Below are 26,476 nucleotides of genomic sequence, written 5' to 3' on the forward strand. Positions count from 1 at the left end.
AAGTTAAACCAATCACATACTAAAAAGCCGCAATTTTATATAATGATTTAAGCGGTTATAAATAATTCATCAAGATTAAAAGTCTATCTATATAGGTCACGATACAGGCTAAGTGATAAAGTAATTAAACTTTGATTATTAAAAAAAATCTAAATCTTATGCGTCAAGTCAAGTTACAATAACTCCCAACGCATCTGAAACCCTAATCGAAATGTTACAGTTGTAGAATCTTCGTTGTATAATCAAAAATGAATATTAATTGAACTAGTATTGAAGAAGCGAAATCAAAAGGTCGCGCTAATAAATTAATTCTAAATGTCAAATTATGACCCCTAACATCAATCTCAATTCCATGCCTCTGAAGATAAAATTTGTATCTTTACATCAAAGCAATAAATTACCATTAATCACGGAATTGGAGCATGATGAATAAATAGATGATATAAGATATTCCGATATCCATCGTATCGAACTTGGTTCGATTAAAAAGCTCAGGGTTCAATTTCAAATTAAAATGCTTTGTATAACTATATTCAAGGAACATCGGTGGATTTACCAGCACGCTGAACAGGCTGGAGCTTAGGCCGGCAGACTTTCGGGGCGGCAAATTTGGATACCGAATTATTTTTGACACTTCATAGAAATCAAAATGATTTCTATATGACGGTTTTCTGATGTTATTAATAGAAGTCTGCGACAAATTTTGCCAATGACTTTCCCGACTAACTTGTCATTATACATTATGTCTAGCAAACTTGAATATTCTAGAGTAAAACAGCTAGTTCATCGCCATCAGCAATCAACCTCTGCGTATTCAGCTTACACTTTGAACGAGTGAAATTGCAGAAAATGTGTTTCATCAACCCATACATATGCGGCAAAAACTACACAGCCTATACCTTGAAGATATGTAAATCTTCCACTGTCTAGATAAAGCCTGCAGAAAAAACATAGAGTTCATTAGGAAGGTAACGTACCGTTAAGGTAGCAAACATGTGCAAGAACAACACCACCACACCAACAAATAATGCTTACTTTATCTTTCGCCTTCTTCTACGTGTGTAGAAAAAACGACACTAACAATAGAAAAAAGTTATTTAATACATTGAAAGTTTTATTATAACGCATTATCTAGTGAAACAAAGTTTATTTAAATATAACAAAAAAATATTTGTACTCAAATTAAAGTAATGGACATTTTTAAATGTTCACTATGCTAACTTCAGGGTGTTCGTTTTTTGTGACGGTGTGCGTGATTTTTCCCTAACGCGCCAAAAGAAGTATAACTTCAAAAATATCAGTCATGACTTATGGATTTAGAGACAACTAGAAAATATCACCTTTTTAGTTAATTTAAAAAGAGTGTTTCATGAAAATTATAATGAAAGGCTTTAAACAACTTTGATGATATTATTACGTCATAGCCGGAGCGATGCAACCCGACCTTTGCCGTACCTTCACATCCGGGTCAACGATGGCATTCTTTGTATATGAATAACTAGTTTCCTCGTAGTGCACATTGACAAAATATCATATCACACTTATTTATTTAATTATAAGTAATCTTACAGCTAACATACATATTATAAAACAAAACACTTCGACAATACAAAAAGCCAAAACATATTACATAGATAGGCAATATACACGAAACAGAAAACAAATAAATAATTAATAGACAAAAATATATATAAAAAAGAAAACTAAAATTTATCATTTGAATAATACTTAATATTTCAAATTACTGCTTAAACAAAATTAGTCTTCCAGCCTCTTCAAATACTTTCTCACATCTTCTTTGGTGAGGTGGTAAATATCAATATCCTCACTTAGGAGACTGTTTCTACTCAAGCAATATTTTAAGAAAACTTTACAAAGACTCTTGTCTCTGACTCTTTAATTAACGTGGTTTCGGTTCTTAAAGAAACAATACAATTAGATTGACGAGTTAATTTGGAAGTTAGCGTTTCTATCTTTTGAAGATCTATATTGTTTTCACAAAATACGCAAGATCTAGCCTGCTTAATTTAATGAGTTAGTGAAAGGATTTACACAAGCAGTTACATAATACTGCATATGAACTGTTAAAGATGTGCACAGTATTTTAGCGTTTCGCTACTTTCTAATAACACAGCGCTTAAGAGTGTAATTTTATTTCAAAGTGCGCTGAGTCAATAGGTTATTACAGCGTTCTTCATATTCGAGCAGATACTCGCTGTGGTTAGGTTAGGGCTAGGGCTAACAGCCATCTTAGAACATCTGTACCACCAGGAGGCTAGCAAATTCTGTCTTTAAGGTACGCTTTTCTCTTTAATGGCTGTAGTAACAGAAATACCTGGCAGCTGGTTCTAGTAGGAGCGTCAATAACTGTCTTTAAAACGATTCGCGGTGGAACACCAGACGTCAAAGTGATTTTTTCACTTTGACTTAAAAGTCCCTAAATTACCAATATTGGAAAAATATACCATCCACGTGTATTTATCATAAATACGGTAATAACTGCGCTTATAAGAGAACAGGTGACAAACCCGAATTAAAAATAACGATGAATTATTAAAGCTAAAGCATGCAAATACAGGGGTCTAGGCTCAGAATATGATTTTGTCCCAATCGGTGTCGAGACCCTTGGTCCGTGGGTACCTAGCGCTTTAAGGCTTTTTCAAGAAATATCAAAAAGGTTAGTCGAGTAGTTCGGTCTCCTGTGATAGAGATGGAAGATCTGGTAGCTACCTCGGACAAAGATTTAGTCTCGCTATTCAAAGTGGGAACGCTGCCAGTATCTTCGGAACCTTGCCTAAAGGACTCCTTTTAATAATATATTTTAGTTATTATATTTTAAGGTTATTTATTCATTAGAACCCTCTAATTTAATTTAATAATATCAGTTTGTTAGCATATCGTATATCTAATATTATATTATAAGTGTTTCATTCTAAATATTATATTATTAAGTAAGATATAATATGATATAGGGCATTTACAAAATTAAATAACAAAATTAAATAAAGTTATTAAGAAATCAATGTTGACGCCAAATACTTTAACCATTTAAGTACGTCCATCCACATCCAAGTAAGCGACTTATTTGTTTTAATTTAAACGTAATGGAAATATTAATTAAAAACTTTAAATGTCTAGGTTTTTTTATTCGACTTTTGCCTTTTGTGAAACCTACATTCTTCATAACAAAAAACTTTGTTAAGTTCAAGAGGAGTTAAATTGCCGTCGCATTTCTCATAAAATTTACACTAGGACGCCTAGAATTGCAGTGAAATAGAATTAATTTTTTTTTACGTGTTTATAAACCAGTTGTTAACACAAAAAATTTTCTTTGTTTTATGCATTTATTTGTGTTTTAACTAGACTTTATTATATACATACTATATATACTATTTTTCTACACGTCAAACGCCATTTTTCGATATAAAAGACTGAATACTAAAGTGTTTTATTAATTTATGTGTAATAATTTTATTATTTACCTAGATAAATCTTTATTATTATTTCTTAAGAGGTTCAAAAGATGTTAATACAATTAATTAATAAGTCAAAATAATATAAATATAATAACCATAATAATAATAAATTATATTTCAGGTTTTATGGGTTTTTTTTAGCACAAATATTCTGTGCTACACTTTACTACTTAAAAACCTTTTAAAACAAATAATATAACTTTCTAAACAGTGCTTGCAACTAAAACCACATAAAAAAATAACTAACATTTGTGGACCTCAGCAAAGTATAAAAACTGTTACTACAAAGAGGCCTCTCTAGTAGGTCTCAAAGCTTTACGATAATTTGAACAAACAAGTTAGCGTGTGATATAAAAAAGTGACCGCTAGATAAGCTCACGGCGTTATCAAACTCACGGGCATAAAGAGGAAATCCACGTTACAAAATGTTCGGTAATCGTATAATAATATTTTAATTCATAAGTTTAGTAAACCTTCATATCATACATGTGGCATAATATAATTTTTGCTTTAATAAAATTATTTTTACGTTAATTTTTCTACGTATACTACTGGTATAATTTAAGTAGTGTATTTATTTTGATTGTATGTAGAACTATTGTTTTTCAGCATGTATGTCCAGGGGTTGATCGTGTACAGCAGTGCGAGCGACCCTAAGGCCTCCTTGATGCAGCCTTATTGGAACACGAAGTGGTTTTAATGGGGATTGCACTTCTTAACTCTAACTAAAGATTCTAGTGTGATTCCGAACCTCACATACCCCTGCTACTTTCCAGAGTAAATTAATTTAGTTTTTATTTATTCATCTTAAGTTAGGCTAGATCGTTATGTTACACGTGTATTATTTTTTTTTATCAACGCTTCAGAATGCTACTATTATAATCAAACAAGCACTATTTTTTTTATTTTCCTATACATAGCAGCGAAAATGGAGTCTAATTATATAATTTATTTTGCACATTCTACAAGATTATTTCTGTCCAAATATTATTGCGAACTCGCGCACGTACAGTATACAAATAACTAAATTCATAAAATCTACTTAATGAAGATTACCATTGCAACTTTAACCTACCTTCACGCTCATTTTAATGCAACATTTAATTAAAACTGCATAACTTTTCGCAGAACGCTTTTTCTATTAAAAATATAGTATGAGCTTTAATGAAAGGAAACATTTTAAAACTCAATTAATACTGCGCTGCATCTAATCGTTTAGCTACTGTTTATTAATTTTTGTATTGTAATAACTATAAGAAGTCAAGTAGTGCAATGATGGCCTAGTGGCTTCAGTGTCAGCCGGGTCGTGACTTCAAATCACAGTTTGGCACTGGAGTTTGCTTCCTGAGCGTTCAAGAATTGCTTGTACGTTGGAGAAAAACTTGAGGAAGTTATCATGCCTTAAACCCACAGACCGATGTCAGGCAGAAAAGGCTAATAAATACTTGCTTCTTAAAAAAAAAAAAATGTTCAAAAAAAGAATATAAATAAAAAATGTGCGTGTACTAGTGTACACACGTTAGTAGTGAAACTTCTTTATGACCTTATTTTTCGAAAAATTATCTATAATATGCAACTTTACAGAAATTGGTTAAATAAAGTTAAATTAGATAAAGTTTAACAAAAGGCTTTTAATATCACAGACTTGAATACAAATAATACAATTATTTCATTTTACCTTATTACCACTAAGATTATTTCAGAATTTCATAAATTGTAATAGAATTTTTAGTATCATTGTTATCGATATTATACATTTTTGTTATTAATGGTTTAGAATCTCTTTGAATCAACCCTAGAAGGGACAAGAAAAAGACGCGCGTAACGGTCAAATGTGACGCGTAACCAAAAAATGTGACGCGTAACGAAAAAATGTTACACAATTTTTTTTCCAACCCCGATAAAGAAGTTTCACTTCAAAATCTGTGGTCTATTCTATTGTTTGTCGTAAGTTATCTACATGATCATCGTGACTTCCAGAAGCAAGAACTCATATAAACACGTTAAACAATAACTTGACCTAATGGCGGCTATAATATCATCGGTCAATGTATAACGTTAACTTATAGTCATCAGCCCGTGGTGGAAATTTGTGCATATAATATTTAATATAGAGAAAGAAGAAAGTGTCCAACGTCCAACAGTCTCTATTAGGGAATGACACTGTTCTTGTGTTGTGTGTGTGTTGTATTTTCTATTTTACACTAATATTATTATTTTTTTTTCTTAAATAACTAAAAGTCGATAAAATTTGTTAAGTCACGAACCCAGTGTGACATACATTTGTGCACCTGTGTCATTTCTACTTTGTAATTGAATAGATAATTAGATTGTCTTGGGTTCATATATTCAACAATTCTTGTTTCAATCTCTTTCAACTCAGTTCCTCTAATAATCCACAGTTTTCAACTAAAAGCTCTTCTTTACATCTAATTGTTATTTTTGTAAAATTATAGATCTATTTAAAAAGTACATTATAATTCCAAATTTAAATATTTTCCCGATTTAACGTTTCAAATTGAAAAGCAAATATAAATTTATTAGAGATCGGCTAAGCTTATAAACGAGGTCATACTGTCCTAGCTCGAGTTGTAAAAATTATATCTTACAAAATGCCGCTTCTACGCTATTAAACGAATAACTGAGTTATTAATCTTGTAATTATTTTTAACACCGGATGCAGTAGGTAAACTGCATTTATATAGATTACATTCATCGTGTACATACCTTATTTATGACGTCAAGTTGAACTCAAACCAATGAAGTCGTGTGTTCCTGCAATTCAAACAAAACAAATTATTTTTTTGTTCTGTGACTTAAACAATACATAGTAGAAATTCTCATAACAATAAGTATTTTTTTAAAAAACACTTTTGTAACGGATTGAAGCTATGTATTATTATAAACTTTAATTATTTTACATAATTTTAAATTTTTCGCGTACTTAACAGCGTGCGTGTTCACGGTGACGTGACTGAAGACAAAAGGTGTTGAAAGTCAAAAAGTATCACAGCTGTAGAAAAAGTTATATTATCTGTATTTATTTCCCCGGAGTTAACCGGCACGCGAAAAATTAAAAATAATTATAAGTTTATAATAGCGTCAATCCGTTCAAAAAGTGTTTTCTTTAAATGTGTAAAAGTTATGCTAATAAAAGACAATACAATAAGCATTTTATTCAACAAAATTTTTACGAGACTATAGCGCCCTTGGCCGAATGTACTTTTAGTGAAATAACAAAGAAAGCTATCTTCAAAACTTGTAATGCAAAGCTCGTACATTTGTGGTATGCAGTTCCATTAGCAAACGGCATGGTCTATTGTAGTCGAGACCACAAGTCCCGGTGGCTTAAAACTGCCACAGATTATAATATTCGCTTAGAAAACCTGAGAATAACCTCTAACAATACAACCTTTTCTACGTTATTTAGTTAACCAATGGTGTTTAGATTCTGTTTGGGAAATCAAAATATCATTAAGATATCTATATTTGAAGGCCTAAACAAACTTGTTACCAATCGTGGTCTTCATACAAATAAAACCATTTTTGGAAACATAAGTTTTGCTTTATAGTTTATAGCACTATATATTGTATTTCTTTTTAAGTGTTTCCTTGATTAGGAATTTAAAATTGTACTAGTGTAGCCCTTCAGGTACTAAGATTAAACCCATTAGTGGTTTTTTGGTGTTTTATGTACTATTATTTTTAGCATTAATAAATATACAGTTAAAATCTGTTATACCGACATCTAAGGGACTATTCATTTGGTCGTAAAAACCGATAGTCGTAACAGCCGATGACGTTGCTAAGTACCTAATACAATATAATTCTGCCGGGACCTGTGACTTTGGTCAATATAACCGGTATGTTGTTCTAAACGATATTGTCGTAAACAATTTTGGCTATATTTAAAAAATAACTATACTGATTTTACAGCTAAAGAACATTTTAGATGCATCTGATCAAAATCATGTAACTTTTCCCAGTTGAGTCTATAGAGATATCACTTTACATAACGTGAGTATGAACACGAGTGCCTACGTGATCTAACGCCCTATGGGATTTATTGCTTACACGGAAAAAATATAGCTCGCATTACGAAGACGCACTGTTCGCCAGTTATCCACGATGAGCATATCCAATGTGCTAAATTAGAAAATAACTGGCGGTGAACGTTTGTCAATGGCAAATAAATGAGGCAATATTGAACAACAGAAAGCAGTAAATTAGACCGAATTTTGTTCTATTCTATGTGAGTCTATATTCTAGGTGATTTGATATTTATAAGTCGTGTTTGTTAATTGAATGTTTAACGAAACCTTATTTAGATGATATAATATGATTTTTCCTTGTAAACTTTTGTCTTTTAACATATTTTAGACGCAATACACTCATATACTTAACCGCATATGTGGTATAAATGCTTCGGAGACTTAACGTGACTTGAAACGCAAAGGTGTTGAATTTGATTTTCGGAAAAACAATATTTAAATTGCAAATTGTCTGTTAATTCTACACTAAAAATTATAAATGTAACAGGTATATATTCACGTCATAGTGGGGTATAAAATAGAGAGCTATTGTATATATCCAATACCATCTCATAAGTGCTTCATTCATGTGTTTGTAATCCTACGATTTCTGTTTGGAAAGCATCAAATAAAACGTGTGTGTACTAACGCGTGTAGCTAGAAGTTATACTTCTTTGGCGTAACAAGATAAAAATCTTTTCAAAAATTTTATCTTTCGTCTTATTCTAAGTTTGTAGAAAAAACTACACTAACAATAGAAAAAAAATTATTCCCTAACGAGCCAAAAGAAGTATAACTTCAAAAAAACTAAAATGTTGACTGTAGCTAACTTCAGGGTGTCGGTTTTTTGTGACGGTGTGTGCGCGCATCGTAAAAATTTACTATAATTATATAATTTTTCCCTAATGCGCCAAAAGAAGTATAACTTTAAAAAAATATCTATATAGAGATAATAATAAGATAATAACAAGTATCCATATACATTATATGGATACTTGTTATTATCCCAGTCAACCATTATATCGGAAAACACGTCAGTCTTTGAGAGCTTTACATTCCAATACATTTTCGTCACAAATACTCAACTTTCGGGTCACCGAGTCACGATACACGAGTAATTTGGGTCAAGAGTGGCAAGTCGATAAAATGACCCTCTTTAAGCAGCTTTTTTCTTATATCCTATTAATATTAAAAATGCGATCTCTGTATCACTTATCAGACTTTCACTCAAGACTACTTTAAATAAAATATTATATTTCTAATATAAGGTAAGCATTGTCTGGGACTTTCTTTATAAATAATGCATAACTATTACATTATGATAACTTTACGGTTTTAATAAAACGTTTAGTCACGTCTTGACTATCAATGATAAAAGCTTGAATCTTTGAACTAACTTTCAATATCAAAATACAGTACCTACCTACCCACCGCTCGATTCTGGAGCTATCTGTTTTTTTTTAAATCCTTATGTGTTAGCGATAGATTGCCTTTAGAAAATTAGCCACAATTACCTGTTGAAATATTTGTATAATTCATTTGCTAATATAAATTGCAACTGTATACGTTTTATTAGATTTTACATCATTACAAAGAAAATAATGTAAAGAATTTAAAAAAATTGTTGCCAGCTATGTCATCCACGAGTGTTGCCAGATGTAAACTGGTATATTTATCAATTATTTCCAGTTATCATAGTATCCAGTTAAAAATTGGCCGCAAGGAGAGGTTGCCATGCTTTCAATAAACGATTCTAGCTCGCATAGTCCATACGTTTCCTCTTAAATTCAACTGCTTTAGACACTTATTTTATCCAATTTGTTATCTGTTTCATTTTGGCATACACATTTAAGTACCAATAAAAGTATCAGCCACCGTATACAGTTTCCAAAAATGTTATTTCATTTGGCGATAACAAGACCTCATATTTATACGGTAACGAGACTTCAAGTCAGTATCCCTAATAAACTAATATATTTAAAACTCGACACACAAAGCTCGTACATTCCAGAACCTCTTCCAGGTTCTCTTTTTAACAATGATACCTTATTCTCTCTTTCTTCCGTAGAGTTCATTCAATTTCCGATATTTAATTTGTTAATGCTCCATACAACCAATATACTCCTATTCGAAAGGTCAAAGGTTGTAGCGAAAGCGATGGCTTTCACAATGACTCGGCCATGCTTTAATGTCATAGATGAGCTGGTGAGAGCTCCGTACAGTACTGAGAAGAATCGAACTAATGAATCTCCTTTCCTGCGGAGTGCAATTCGTTTTATGTCAGCAAAAATCTTTTACTGACACTCGACTCCAATAAATCTTTAGTTATAAATAAGATTATATTAAGTAGAATGGAATTCAGGTATAAAAAGGTGTGTACTGTGTAGACGTTGTATCTTATAAACGTGGAAACATACATGCCAGTCTCATATAAGGTTGAAATATTCATTTATAGCTGTTAACTAAGCTGGAACGAAGCTGTCAACCAAATTCTCTCGACTCCAATAAATATTTAGTTACAAAAAGGATCTTTACTTATCTCTATGATTGAAGCAATAATTTTTAAAATAAATTTCAGGTATAAAATGATTCTAGAAATGTCTATAGACATGGAATCATACATATTCATTATTGATATCTTAAGGCTCTATCCCAGCACGAATTGCTGTGTCAGTATCGATCTTTCAAAACGGATACATAAACTACTTAACTCCACCATATATTTTTTCCATTCTCCCTACTTCAAGAAATGATAACGAAAAATGGAAAGAAACAATGTACTTTTTAGGTGACCATATAGGCCCTTAAGCTGAATCAATGCTGTCAATAGACATACATAATGTTACAAACATATTAAACTAAAACATGTTTCACATAGTTTCACAACAGTTAACACTGTCGTGTCTATATTTAAATAACAAAAAACCACAATGTAACATAACACATAAAGAAAACGTTTTCCTAGTCATAAATGTCGCTCCAAAGTACCGTAGGCAAAATAATCTGATAATCGAATTGACATTAGACATTTACGCAATCGAAAATATCTGCGCTTTAACGAACAAAAGATGGAATACGACTCGCATTGTGTTCATAATAACTCGACCGCAATGAGAACATCCCGCCGTTCGCTATTCGATTACTCAATTGGAGATGATTGCGGACATAAATCTGTGCATGACAATCAATGCGAAATGTCATTGGGCTGGTGACTTTTGGGACTCAAATAATATTACGTTGAGTATCATGTAATTACAGCGACGTCCGTTGATTAAAAACCAGTTTATATTGCATTTTATCAATTTAATTGTATGAAAAAAAAAACAAATCAAACATCGCTTTAAGCGGTATTTAATATTTCGTACGTAAACATAAAACAGACCGTTTACCGTTCTATTTACCGTTTTTTTATAAATATTCCAATGTGTTGTATCTCAGACTTTACAAGTAAATGCATGTTGAGAAATATACATTATACATGCAAACATTATTACATTATAAACAGTCACAATGTTGTAATTCATAAAAATAAAGTATAAGTAAAAATTCATAAAAATAAAGTACAAGCAATTTCAAGAAATTCCGATAGAAAAAAAAGGTAAGAAATTCAACCGGGGTTTTTGCTATACGCCTTATACCTTTCCTAAATAAGTTATTCATCCTGCCACAATATCAATCAGCTGTCCCATGGACGAGGTGGGCGCAGGTCAATGACCGTGCGTTATCCAATAAAGGCGAAGCGGAGATGCCACTAATCAAAGACCTCGATAGCGGTGAGATTTTAACAGGTTTCCTAATGCGCTGTGACCGCTGACCGTGTGTTGTATAACGAAGCCAATCATCACGGGAAAGTGAATATCGGAATTCTTTTAAATGGCGAAAGTTATGATGACAGGTAATTTACAGAATTAAAATTTTTAGGTATATATACAGAAAATAGTGAGCAGTGACTAGCGGCTTAAGTGTGCGACTCTCATCCATTAGGTCGTAGGTTCGATCCCCGGATGTGCACCAATGGACTTTTATTCTACGTCTAACGGGGAAGGAAAACATCGTAAGGAAACCGGCTTGCCTTAGACTCAAAAAGTCGACGGCGTGTATCAGGCACAGGAGGCTGATCACCTATTAGATTGACAAATGATCATGAAACAGATACATAAATCTGAGGCCCAAGCCTGAAAAGATTGTAGTGCCACTGATTTATTTCTATTTCGTTTTATACAGAAAATAGGTGTACCGTGGGTATCCAGTTTTAACAGGAAATTGGATGCAGATAATATTTAGTTGCTATTATTAGTAATCAAATGTCTGCAGTGTATTAATCTAACGATAATAAGAGTATAATCAGGTCACATAGACAGGAAGGAAGTTTTATAGTCATAACTCAGTAAGGCGATCACAGTTATTATAATAATCTTTTTCTAGGATATAATTTTAACTGCTAAGTTAAATAAAAGATAACTTCATCATAATACTGCCTACCGATGTTGTTATAAAATTGAAAGTGTATTAACTATTAAATACGTAGAGGGAGATGGGAGGTTACAAAGGGCAACTTGAAGTGGAATTTACGTTTTATAATCCTGAGCACGGCGAATTTAAATTTATTGAACAAGAAAACATCTGATAACGCTGTAAATATTTGCATTAGGCTACTCCATAGAGATTCCATCACAGGCGCTTGACTGGAATCCTCAAGAAAAGCGGAAATATGGCAGTGCCAAACAAACCTGGTACGGCTTGCAGATGAGGCAAAGAGATCCGAAAAAACTTGGAGCGTGATACGCATGAGAATAAATGAATTAGACGTAAAACGTCCTTGACTCAGACTTAAGTTAGTAGCAAATATTGAAAACACCGGGCCTCGTAATAACATAAAATAAGACCACGATCAAGCTACGGTCAATGCCATCGACCATGAAGCCCGTGGGCATGAAAACAACGTAACATTTAAGCATTTATTTACGTAATGTTCCAATGCTTTAACTGACATTCATCTTAATGATAAGAATAATACAAAAGAAATCCAACAGGTGAATTCGAAAAAAACAACATTTTCTTACGTAGGACATCTTCAAAAAATTATATTAGTAATGCTCTAGATATTTTTAACAAATCCTTTGGTTCAATTAATCTTTGGACTATTATCAACAGACTGTTTGGACAATTATCTTTCAGTACCGTTAAAAAATTACATCCAATCGCAAATGAAGTAAAGCAGAAATAGACAATCGCCACACAAATCTTCACGAATCACGATAAAAACAGTTATTCATATTTCAATACTTTCAAAAACAATGCTGTTTATATAAATGGTCAAGAAATAACGGTCGGTGACCCGACGAAGCTCCAACCTCAACATACTGACTGTAACGGTCCGGAGGTTTTTGTTAAGAATTGTCGGACATCTTGTATGGCAATTTGTTTCATTCCGACGTCATTCCTAGAAAGGAATCATAGGCTACGTACACACCGGAGGCTGCTAATAGGCGTTAGACAACGTAGCTACTAAAAAAACGTGTGTGTACTTATGTACATACACGTTATACTTCCTTGGCATAACAAGATAAAAATCTCTTCAAAAAAATTTAGGTTTCGCCTTATTCTATTTGTAGAAAAACCAATACTAACAATAGAAAAAAAATTGAATCTCTTTTTCCCTAACGAGCCAAAAGAAGTATAACTTCAAAAAACTAAAACTATAGCTAACTTTAGGGTGTCGGTTTTTGTGACGGTGTGCGCGTACATCGTAAACATTTACTCTCATCATTTTTCCCTAACGCGCCAAAAGAAGTATTTCTTCAAAAATAACAGACATTATAGAAATAATATATTGTACTAGAAGACAGGTGTGCTGTTACATTTGAATTAAGAACATTGTCAACTGGCTAAGTCAACTGAAATTTGTTTGCGCCATTAAGGCCTAAGGTCCATAATATACAATGATTCATCTTTATGAAGCAACCAATTTTAGTGTCATAGCTGATTTCACAATGTAAAATTACCAATACAAAAGTCACCAGTACTTGCGCAATTAGTGAATAATAATATAATTTCAAAGGCCGGCAACACACTTTCGAACCTTCTGGCAATGTGAGTTTAATCACTTAACATCAGATGAGCCTCCTGCCGATTTTCCGAATGGTACAAAAAATAAACATTAACAACCTGCCAGTACGAATGTACCCCGAGTTGACCTTTCATGAAGATTCTCGTTAATCAAGGCTTTTTATGAATGCTCTTCCGTCGAGGTTTTATATCTAGCGATCTATTCTAATCAAAGTACGCATTAGAACGCATAACCATTACTTGGCGGGTGCTTTTAACCTCGACCTCTTTCTAGGTGTTGTGTTGTTTTTCTTTTTTTTTTTTTTATAGAATAGGGGGGCAAACGAGCTTGCGGGACGACCAAAAAGGGCAGTCCACGCAGCCCATAGACACCCATTTTTAATGCCGGCCTTTGAGGGAGGAGTAGGCTCGTTTTTTAAAAATTTGGAGGTCGTATCTCTGAGGGAAGACCCCTCCCGGGAGCCGATTCCACAGTTCGCTAGTTCGCAAAAGAAAATGCCTTGTGAAGCGGACCGTGGAAGACCTCCAACCATCAAGATGATGCTGGTGAAATTTAGAGGTCGTTCGGCTCGTACGGTGATGAAAAGAGGCAGGAGGGATCAACCCAAACAATTCTTCCGAACACTCTCCGTGATAAACTTTGTAAAAAACGCAAAGAGACGCAATGTCTCTGCGTAGCGATAGAGAATCAAGCCGATCAGTAAGACATTGGAGATTGACAATTCTTACTGTATTAAAGCAAAATCAGTCTTACCCTAGCGGCTAATAGTAACTTGAACGTGATGTCTAACCCAGGACATTAATAGCTTTTTATATTCTTTTCAGTTGTCTTCTTCAGTGCTGAAGGTCGCGTCAATGTACTGCCTACTGCTCTGGTAGTATATTTATGTTACAGGATGCAAGAAGGCAGAAGGCTCACCTGATGTTAAGTGATACCGCCGTCCATGGACACTCGCCAGAAGGCTCGCAAGCACGCAGCCGGACTTTTAAGAAATAGTACGCTCTTTTCTTGGTGGAGCCTATTCCTCATTGGTTCGGAAATTCTTCAGTGAGCAGCTGGTTCCCTAAGTGGTGGTGCGCGGCAGAAATTGCCTTAAAAAAACGCTAAGTTTTTGAACGACGGACGTCGAAGTATATATATATATCTCTCTACCTCTATCAGTCTAGCTTACCTTAGCGCAACTGTTTTATAATATGTGTGCAAATATTAACGCTTTTTTGTACGGCAAGGTAAGGTATGGATTTTGGTCTAATTCACTAGCTTACCTCCTTCTCTTATTAAAAATAAAATAAAAAAATCTGTGGGCACCATGATCAATGTCACTAATAGGCAAGTAGGTGATCAGCCTTCTGTGCCTGACACACGCCGACTTTTTGGGTCTAAGGCAAGCCGGTTTTCTCACGATGTTTTCCTTTACCGTTTGAACGAATGTTAAAATGGAAATGGAAAGAAAGTCCATTTTTGCAGTCAATGCAATAAAAAAATCCCTTCATTCATTATTTCTCATCGTAAGCATACTCCAAAGGATTTATTGGAAGAAAACTTAATTGTAAATACAAATACAGTACAATATTATTACAAATAGTAAGAAAGGACCTCCCTCGATAAAATTACTTCAAATTTACATAAGGCGTTTATATTATTAAAACGAATTGACGCTTAATTTAAACAAAGATGCAATTTAACATACAATAAGGTGGTTGGGGGTTTCCGTACCAATTTATCAATTGACCAATGTACTAGACCCTACTGTGAAACTATTCGTATTGTTAAATGTAATATTATATGGTTGCGTAGAGATGTGGGATCTTTCTGCAACTTCTATCGCATTCACCATAGAGAGTTTCAGAGGATTATCGGATTAATACTTGCAGCTAAGTTTCATTAGAGGACCTCGAGGTAGGAAACGAAATTCCACCCGCATCACCACCATGTGAAACCAGCTGGTGCCCACTGAAGTTTTTCTAAACCAATGCGACATAGGGTATTTCAAGAGCGTGCCAGTTCTTAAAAGACCGGCGACGGCGACGCACTTGCGAGCCTCTTAGCATGTGATTGCCCATAGGCGGTATCACTTAACATCAGATGAGCCTCCTGCCCGTTTGTCCCCTGTTATATAAATAAAAAAACGTCCAGTATTTAAACAATGATCTGTAGTTGAAACACTATAAACTCAAACAGAACCTTAAAATACCCTTTATAACAATATAACACCAAATATTATTTATTTAACTATTAATAAAACAATATACGCCTTTCATAGCTCCAAATATCGCCTACAATAATAAACCATCTATTCCCAATTGAATTGTATGCCTATTATCACAATAAATTACACATCACATATTCATTGAATAGAATGAATCATTATTTTGAAATGGTTTTTGATAACATACGTAAGAGAACAATGAAGATGACGGTTTAAAAGACATAACAAAAAACGTGATGCCATTCATAAAGCAAGGGCGTGACTTCGCTTACATTTCAATCAATTTAGTTTTTTAAAACTTCTTTACTAATTCCGGTACCTCCACGAACTTTTCATATCGTCAATACGATAATGTTAGTTTTTATAAGAAACATTTTCCATATAATTATTATTCATGAGCTTCCCGAGTCCCAAATACGCCCACAGAACTTAAGTTTTACTTACAAAACATTACAATTCTATTGGAGTGACTTTTCAATTTAGCAAAAAGTTACAAATAAACAAAAAACTAAGATAAGCCATGCTATCCCTCAAAAACTGGATTCTAAACTGTCTCGGGCTATAAACGTTTCAAATACTCGTATGTATCCGAACGAACAGGTCTGAGTAGAAGTACCCTCTCAGGAGCTATGCGTTCCTGGTACTTTTCGTGTAAATATTTGACTGGACATTAAACAAACTCATGAGTTATGGAATATTTTTTGCACCTACATACGTTTGGCCTTTATGGCAATTCTTACAGAATCAACCATCTTGCAAGGCCATTAATCGGACTAAGTCTTTGTTTCGTAGAAAGAAGAAAAATTATGATCTAACTAACTTGGTTTGATAAACTTATTTTCATTTCAATCGACCACTGTCTCTGAATTGCATATAAAATTCTGCATCGGGCAAAACAAGTATATTAATGAAATGTATAGATTGAAATACTTATTCTGGCTGGATACTGAGGGCCCTTAATAAACCATGATTTCACATATCCGGCCCGTGTGCAGGAAATTCGATTATCTTCATTCGCTAATTAGACAAGGCAATAATTCACTGATAAGGATATAAAGTAATTATCGCTTATTCACGTTTCGTCACAGTGTCTTAAGTAATATAACTGCGCGTAATTCATTAGTATCGCCGTTTATTAGCAAAATGGTTTTGATAAAACTCTTTTAATACTTGGTCGGTCACAACTCAACTGATTTTAAACAATTTATAAACCTAATAATAACTCTAGCAGCTGCAGAAGATGACATCATACCCATACCAGATGATGATATTAGCCACTGGAATCTTTGGGACTAGTGAGTCTATAGAGCAATCAAGGGTTCTATAGGTTGGAGCACCACCAGATAGACACCTTCTTCCTCCACATAATACTTGTATAAGTTATGCACAAGTTTTAATTGGGTAGAACATACGCGTATTTTTAAAAATAGCACTAAACCTATCGAACGCAATGAGGTAATTAGATTTAACTGGTTTTTGAAATAACTGGTTTCATAAAGGTTTTTCCAACCGTCGAATCGTATAAGAACTGATTCGGTATTTGTTTGATATTATATCTCAATAAAGTTTATTTCTTAAGTTAAAAAACAACAAAAAGCTTAAAAACATAACAATAATATTAGAACATAAAAATGATTAAATTAATTTTGTTTGTGGAAAATAAAAACTAAAATACATAAAAGTATACCTAAGAAATGAAAATACTATTTCGCCTATACATTGTGTACGCACTGAAATGCAATATTAAACTAACAATTAAAGTAATAATACCAGAAATACTGTAAAAATAAATATAATAAATTCTGGCTGCAATGAGCCGGCCACTGATTAGCAGAAATCCTTGAAACTATATTTTAGTCTAAGGAAAAATTCAACATTTAATTATTGCGAAGTTTCCTATAACTATACTCTATTTTAATAGTCTTTAGTATTGCTTATGACAATGAATGTGAAACAATATGAAATCAACGTTAATCTGCGATGGGCCTATTTTTCGTTAACGTGTATTTTTTTTTGTGAAACTTCTTTAAGTAATAAGGCTCGGAAATTTAAAGTTTTGATAAGAAAGATATGAACAAGACTTAATAATTAGTTTGCCAAAGAAGTTTCAATCCTGAGATGTGTACTAAAAAACTTTTTTTGTGTAAGCGACAATAATCGAATAAATATTTCTTTCTTTTCGAAGGACCGTCTAAGCACATTCGAATAAACACCAAATATGGTATATCTAATTCTAATTTATATTTTCTAGCTAACGACTATGTTGTCGTCGGAGATATTAAATAACTAACGTATATGTACAACTTAAGTAAATGATATTGGTAACCCGGATGATTAAACACTACTACCTATTTCTTTTAACATCTTTTTGTATAACATTCACAGCAAATCCCAGAAAGATGCCTCTTAACGTATTGTTAAACATTATTTATTTTAAGTTCCCCTCTGTTACTTTTAATCCCATAGAATTACATCTAATTCTAATAAAACGAATTTGTTGAATATCCTAACTCCAGAACCAACAAAATCTACAGTCGCAAAGTTTGCAACATAAAACATCTTCATTAATTTCAAAAAATAGCAATTTACGAGTACCGCAGCCAGACATAATTGTGAACTTTTTACATTAAATAAACGGGAACAACCTAAAAAAGTTAACTCGGCGCAGAAAGCATGCAAGATAAAGCTGTGTTTTTGTAGGACCGAGGTCACGGTACTAATTAATAATTAACATTTGCTTAATTAATATTTTTCTATTTCGGCATCACTTATTATGTAATTTGATAAGAGTTTAGTATATTAATCACTTGTTTTTGTGCGCAACGAGTTGACAAGGAAGACGGAAACATGTGAGGCCTTTAATATTTTTATAGAAATATTGATTATTGATTAAAATTGCATTACAAGTTAGATAGAATACGGATACCGGGAAGCGACTTGCTGTTTTGCGATTATTGGTTATTGATTTGTGGATTCAGTTTTCGCACTTAGACTCTCAATAGGTCAGTTGTGGCTAAAGTCATGGCTAACTAAGCCAGCCCAACTCCTTCCGGAGCGTCCTCACTGTTCCTTAGATTCTGCACGTTGTTTAGCCACAGCCTCGCATTCTAGGACTACGTGGGTGACTGATCCCTCTGCGCTGAAACGACTTTACGACTACTGGTAGTAATAATATATCCGTCGTTTCACAACTGAGCGTTTTTTTAAGGCACTTTTTGCCGGGCACCACCCTTATGTGGAACCAGTTGCCCTTTGAAATATTTCCGAACCAATTCGACTAGGACTAGGATAGGGTTATCCTTCAAGAAAAGAGCGTACCAATTCCTAAAGGCCGGCAACGCACTCGCAAGCTCTCTGGCATTGAGAGTGTCTATGACCTATCACTTTGACCCCTGTTATACAAAAAAAAATACTAAGAGTGAGCCTAATCGCCAAAAAGGCATACAGGCCAAAAACTAAATCTTCTCTTATATCCTGTTACGGTAATAAAATCAGAACACTAATTGAAAGATTGGACATTATTGTTTCGTTTTATTTATAGAACAGGTTGCAAATAGAACTCACCTGTCGTTAAGTGATACAGCCCATAGAGACTCACACTGCCAGTACTTGCTTACGTTGCTTCCTTCATCTTTGTAATATATACGAACATACTTTAATTTTTTTATACTATTTAAAGATGAATTCTGGTTTAATTGTATTTATATTAAAAAGTAGGCAACTGAATTTATAAAGACGGAGAAATTTTAGTTTTTGATATATTTTTGTGTGATTTGTTTTTAAACAATACACACAAAAATATATGTTAGTAAACACATCTACAGCTGCTATTTTAACTGTCGGAAAATAGGACATTTACATTTGACCGATTTTGATGCTTTTAGTATGCTTTAGCAAGGAAATGTACGACCCCGTTGTAACGTTTCATGTTTTGTTCCATATATGGCCTATTTTTGCAGAAGTTATTTTGTAAAGCTACATTTAAAACAAGAAAACGTTTCATAAAATCCACTCCAATCCACTTTACAAAATACACAAATCTTGGATCTTGACAGTGATCATGATAAAGATTTATCTTAACAGCTTGGAGTTGTTTCTTACATTCAGTTTTAATTATTAGAAAAACAAATAATCCTGAATATTATTGCATATGAGACGGATATATTTTTTTAAAGACAATTCACACCAATTGACCTAGTCCCATGCTAAGCTGGTGAAGCTTGTGTTATGGGTACTAGGCAACGGATATACATACATATTATAGATAGATAGACATATAAATACATATTTAAACACCCAATTCCTAAGCACAACACCAAATACTTACCACATCGATGTTCATCTCAGCCGGGGATCGAACCCGGGACCCATGGATTCACAGTCAGGGGTACTAACCACTAGACCAATAAGTCGTCAAAATATATTAAGTTAGTAATAAATATATTTAGTTGCACACTGGCTGAATTCTCAAGAGTTGCTTTAATTATAAAAACGTTAAGGTATTTATTTTTTTAGTTTAATTTTTATATTAATAAGTTTGCTATTTTATTAGTATTAAGTTAATGTAAAAATAAGAAAATACATGAATATTTCGCTACAATTTCGGTACTATACCCGCGGGAACTGTCAAATCCCAACATTAATTACACGCCAAATAGATCGCTATCCATTAGTTTGTCTACATTTAAAGCGTGTAGATAGGAACGGATAACTAATGATGTTTTGGGGTCAATATTTCAGTTGTCCCGGGACATGCTATAATGGTCGTAATTGGTCCCCACACAGCAGCGTAGCGACAGAAGTCACGTCGGTAGAGTTATAGCGTTCGATACGTACGTGGGGTTAGTCCCTGTATGTAAAATGAATATAAGTTTAGGCGATTTTTCTTAAATTTTCTAAAATATTTCCTCTATGGAAGACAATTATATGGACTATCTTAAGTCTCTTTGTGCGTTTAACGAGTCAAAGAACAAAAAAAAACACGTGTACAATTCACACGTGGTAGAAGTGAAACCGTCAAAAATTTTGGTCCCAAGATAATGAGACAAATGTAAGTTTAATATAAATTATTAATTCTGATAAAAACTACAATAATAAAAAAAGTTTTTATAATGAATAATATGAAAATAAGACTTTTATTCACCATCGAAATGTAGTACTTATTAGACTTTTCTTTAAATATTGTTTTTATTTCAATTTATATTTTAATATTTAAGTTTAATATCAATATTTAATGTTGATTAAAACTAAATAAATAATTTAAAGTTTATACACTATATAATGCTTGCTATCTGATTTTCTACTACGTTAAATCTTATGAATTTATGTGACTCTCTTTTTACTGTCGCTTTTACGTTTCATGGACTGTCAAATCACTGCGATCCTAATGAAGTACTCACTTCAAAAAAATAACAAAATAATAATAAATCGCTATCTAATTACAATAATGCTGAGATTTTCATTTAAGAGATAGTCTTAGCGAAATTCTCACATCAAAATCAATATTTGGACATAAATATAATAAAATAAACATTGCATTACTGTTAGAATAAACAAATCCAAATAAAGATTGTACAACACGATCAAACATAACATAATGGCCCAAAAAGGAACAACATACACGCTGTCAATTCATTAATGATTCTTTTACTTAGAGACATTTCGATTTGTCTCTTCAAGTTAATAAGTAATAACCCCAAAAGCTATAATTCACTGACACACGACGCTATTTGAAAACATGCCACTTACACGAAAACTTTCCTATGTTAGCGAGGGCATTAAACAGGAGTTAAAGTTCGTCCCTCAAGCCTTCATTTAAATTACAACCCACAATACGCTTCAGGTTAACTTTGGACTGAGAGATTTTAATCAAGTTTTGTAAGTTCATCAAGACCTTACAATGAACAACTACTGTATTGACAATAAGAAACAAACAAATTATTATACGATAACTGAATCATATGTTGTACACAAGTAAGCTTTTTAATTTGTTAATTTGTTTTGCGTCGTTATTTTTTAAACTTTGTACTGTTTAGTTCTTCGTTCTTATTGTAAACTAATATAGGAGAACATTATACATTTACATTATACAGAATATTTCCGTTCATTTGTGGGATAGAAGCACAAACCCATAGATGCCACGAAACTATGTTTGAGTTCGATGGAGATCAAACCAGGAATTTAAATTTCAAACAATGTGCGTTCCACGCAACAATTATTACATTAAATAAAAACTAAAGACGACTCTTACTCTTATTATCTTATTCTTCTCTTCCGTTATACGCACTTGACTTGAGAACTGGCAGTAAATGTTAAATTAGAAGCATTTAATGTATCTTTCTTTTTTGACGTTCATATATTCGTTATATTTGCTACTCCATATGCCACGAATAGACGTGTCATATGCTACGGAGCTCCCATGAAAAATGGAGCAAAATATTGGCGAAACCCTAGAGACGGAAAACGAAGAAGAGGCCGACAGCGCAAAAGATGGGAGGACGAACTTCAACTATCAGCAGGCTACAACTTGAGAAGAGCCGCAAAGGATAGAGAACAGTGGAAAGGGATAGAGAACAGTGGAAAGCGTTAGAGGAGGCCTTTGCCAAGAGGCACACCGAACACAGAGTTTCGGAATATAAAGGCTAAATTATTATTATTGTTATTATTCCTCGTATAAATAAAGTAAAAATGCCTTAAACATGTTTATTGGTAAATTAATACGCGTAGTAATAACTAATGATATATTATATATTGCTACATATAATTTAAAAGCTTGATCATCATCATCAACCCACGATGAGGCTACTCTATGTGTAATGACGCAAACAGCTTGAAATACAATTAGATAATCGCATAAACGCTGTTACTCCGATTAAGGCATGCTGGACATAATCTGCATATATAAAACAATGCATCATTAATGTACATTAGCCGTATATGGTTATTGCATGCGTGTTTCAAACAGTTAATGGCAACCGGTATTAAAAAGGAGATGGAAATAAAATATAAGCAATTTTATACAGGTATTTGTTCTTATATGTTTGTAAGTAAAAATCAGTACAGTAGGTAGCGATTTAACGTTTTAATTGCCACTACTAGAAAGCTGAGTTCCAAACACTAAATTTATTTCCAAAAAAAAAACACAATGTGGCCCATTTCCATATTGTTATGGAATTCTTAAATTTAGTAAATTCTTTAACTGATTTATTTAATCTAGCAACTGATAGATATCATAGAGGAAATTTGAATTAAACCATAGAGAAGAGTACACTCCAAAAGATTTTGTTAATCATTTTCAGTAGACCAACATACACGATATTCTTAATGGGCGGATAGGTAGCCCCTATTTGCTGTCGTTAATTTCTCTAAGAATCCCTCCACCGTATACGACAAGATACTCACAATTATTCCATGTGCCTCGTACGAACACGAATTACCTTTATAATTCGCCAATGTATCGAATTTTATCTATGACACTTATAATGAGGATGTTGATATTTTCCACCTCACCAAAGAGGATGTTATATTCGAAGAGGCGGGAAGACTTTGACTTTGTTTAGCAGTAACAATTTAGTTTTTTCATTGAAATATTGAGTATTAAGTGTCGTTTGTTGAATGTTAAATTTCAGTGGCTTTTTGTCTATTAATGTTTATGTTCTATGTTTCATTTATATTGTTTGTCTATGTAATCTGTTTTGGCTTTGTATATTGTTTAAGTGTTTTGTTTTATAATATGTATGTTAGCTGTTAAATTACTAATAAATAAATATTTTCATATATATGTCCTAACCTAACCTTAACTTACAAACAAAATATTGCATAATAAACATGTATAGAGATAGGAAAAATTCAACCATTAAAATGTAGGTACCAGGATCTCAGAACTGTAGAGGAAGCAGTCAGTACAGTAAACAGAACAAAGTGGACGAGCGGCAATCTAACCGGACCGTTAAGAACAAGAAACGATGTCATATATCAACATCACACGGGGAAGATACCAAACATGCTACAATATTCTGAGAATAAGCCTGCGGTGTACAAGGTATATGCATTGAATTAATATGTAAATCTGAGTAAAATATAAATAATAATTATATTAAGGTAGATTTAACAACACACTCACATTGTTCTCGTAATATTCAAATAGGTGTATTACGTATGCGTTTGCTTAGAAATTTAAAATAAAGTATAAAGTTCAGTGCTTCTAATATATTGTTAGACATTTTAAATTCATTAAATAAGCCACAGTCCCTAAAAAATACAGCACCTACTCATTGGTTTTTTTTGCATGGAATCTCGCTGTCTTCCTGCCGGCCTTGAACGCCCAGCTCGGGCTGTTTTGGTGAGCGTAGCTCCGCCGGAATGGGATTTTCCCGCGACTAACGCAGTAGTGTCCTACGAGACCCGGACCTCGGCTTGGGCCGTCGCATGGTGGTTAATCGCCTGAAGGGCAGAACGGAAGCTCACTGGAGTGAGCGAAGTACGTAGTAATTGAGTCCGTCTTCCCCGGTGAAGGTGGATTTTTACCCTAGACTGATATTCATTTTGTATTGCCGCGCGAGCGTTTGTCGGCACCTACGCAGTGCCATTCATTAATAGTATGTAATCATAAAGCATTTTATTTTTTATATCATAAAACCATTCGCAAGCTACAGGTCTGTTCTGTACTGTATGTATTTAATTTCTAATCTACCATTAAAAATTATTTAATAGACTATTCTGAGTAGCACTATAAAACTAACTAATTTATATTATAAAATCAAATAATAGTATTGTCTTTGATTGACATAACTTTTATTCATTTAATAAAAAACTATTTTGACCGGATTGAAGTTATGTATTATTATAAATTTACAACTATTTGACATAATTTTAAATTTATCCGACGTTTCGCGTGCTTTACAGCGTGCGTGGTCACGGTGACTGAAGACAAAAGATGTTGAATGTCAAAAAGTATCACAGCTGCAGAGAAAGTTGAATTATCTGTATTTATTTCCCCGGAGTTGGTATCGACTAAAAGATGGAGGGTTTTGGCAAAAATGGCTCACGGTGTCCTCTATTTTCGCGGATTGTGTTTCTTTTTGAGATTTTAATTTGGATACCACGCACGCTGTAAAGCACGCGAAACGGCGGATAAATTTAAAATTATGTCAAATAGTTGTAAATTTATAATAATACATAACTTCAATCCGGTCAAAATAGTTTTTTATTAAATCAAATAATATTTTAGAAGACTTGTTCTTGACCTACAACCGGCAAATGCATACAATTTAAATTTACTAACCTTACTTCATGACTCACTGCGCACTTGGAAACATAAAATTGGTCATTGGATAAACAACTAATCGTAATTAAATGTACCTGTAACAAAGATAAGATATGTTTAGTATAAAAAATATTAATACAATTAACTTTTTGCGAGAGTTATTATATAAGTTAAACCATAAAGTAGTTTAAGACTAGTGGTTCAATGTTCGAGTCTCAATCACGTTAGAAAACTGGCATGTTTTAGAACGAAAAATCGGCGACGTGTTAAAAGTTCACATGTGTAAAGTTTGATGATAAATGTATGGCATCTCATCAGCTATTTTAAGTTTCAATAAGTAATTAGCATAAATTGGTTTTCACTTAAAAATTGTATGGTTAATTAAAACTACATAAAAAGATAAGCCTAATAGTCGTGAATAAAACGACTTCTTTTCTTTTTCGTGTGCTAAACAGCCTAGTCAAAAAAGTAGTAGCAGTATTCCATATAATATGTTTGTCTATCTATATATTTTCCGTGATCAACATATAACGCAATATGCATAAAACAAAACATTGCTCCAACTAAGTTAACTGTTATACTTATGTTTGCTTTTTTCGTCGGTTTATCACTCGTAGTACCTACTAGAATTTCTGTTAAATAATTTAAAAAATGAAAAATATTCATTAACTTATAGAGATACCTATATCTCTGCTAAGCTACCGATTCAATATAGTATAAGATCCCGATATACAACGACCTTCACCGGGATGATTATTTAATGAAACGTATTTTATATTTAATTTAATATGTCAATAAATATAATCCATATGGGTTGCCTATCAAAATTCAGTCCAGAGTATGTTTAATTAATATTTTAAAAAAATATTTTTTTTTATAATTTGCATGTAGTACATTTTTTTAATTTTTTTCAATCAATATTTTTAATCAGGGTAGTATTATATATGTTTCACTATAACTTTCATTTTTACTAAAGATATACAGTCGACTCTCGATAATTTGAAACTCAAGGGACCAGAGATAAATTTCAAATTATCAAGAGTTCAAAATAACAAGTGTTCGAATAACCACGAGGGGTAGGGGCGACTGAAGGAAATAAGAATTAGATCAAAATTTGTTACTTATTATTTCTATATTCTTATTATGTATTAACAATTATTCACAAATTTTTATTTCGAAAAGAAGTCTGTAATCTTTTTTTGAGTGAGTGACTCATTTATGTAAACAATTGACAAGTCTGTGTATGTATCTAACAAACGACAGGTATGTGCATGATAAACGCTTCAAATTATAGAGAGTAGGGAAGACCGGATTTCAAATTATCGCATGTTGGCGAGCAAGATAATACTTTTTCAACTTCAAATTACCGAAGGGACCAATTATCATTGATTTTATTCAATTTATCGAGTATTTTTCAAGGGACCG

At 32.9% G+C, this 26,476-nt stretch overlaps 1 protein-coding gene across 5 annotated transcripts in view; it reads right to left on the reverse strand.

Annotated features, from left to right (window-relative positions):
* The window catches only part of LOC125054159 (putative polypeptide N-acetylgalactosaminyltransferase 9), a 143,460-nt gene that overhangs the window by 101,063 nt on the left and 15,921 nt on the right, over positions 1-26,476 (reverse strand). For 4 of the 5 annotated variants that reach the window (XM_047655889.1, XM_047655891.1, XM_047655890.1 and 1 more), the window contains exon 2: positions 6,204-6,251. The exons of the other annotated variant lie outside the window; for it this stretch is intronic. The gene's annotated coding sequence lies outside the window, so the exon portion shown is untranslated. The remainder of the gene's footprint in view (positions 1-6,203; positions 6,252-26,476) is intronic. 5 annotated transcript variants of the gene reach the window in all.

This window comes from Pieris napi, chromosome 11 (genome assembly GCF_905475465.1).
Source record: "Pieris napi chromosome 11, ilPieNapi1.2, whole genome shotgun sequence".
Classification (NCBI taxonomy): domain Eukaryota; kingdom Metazoa; phylum Arthropoda; class Insecta; order Lepidoptera; family Pieridae; genus Pieris; species Pieris napi.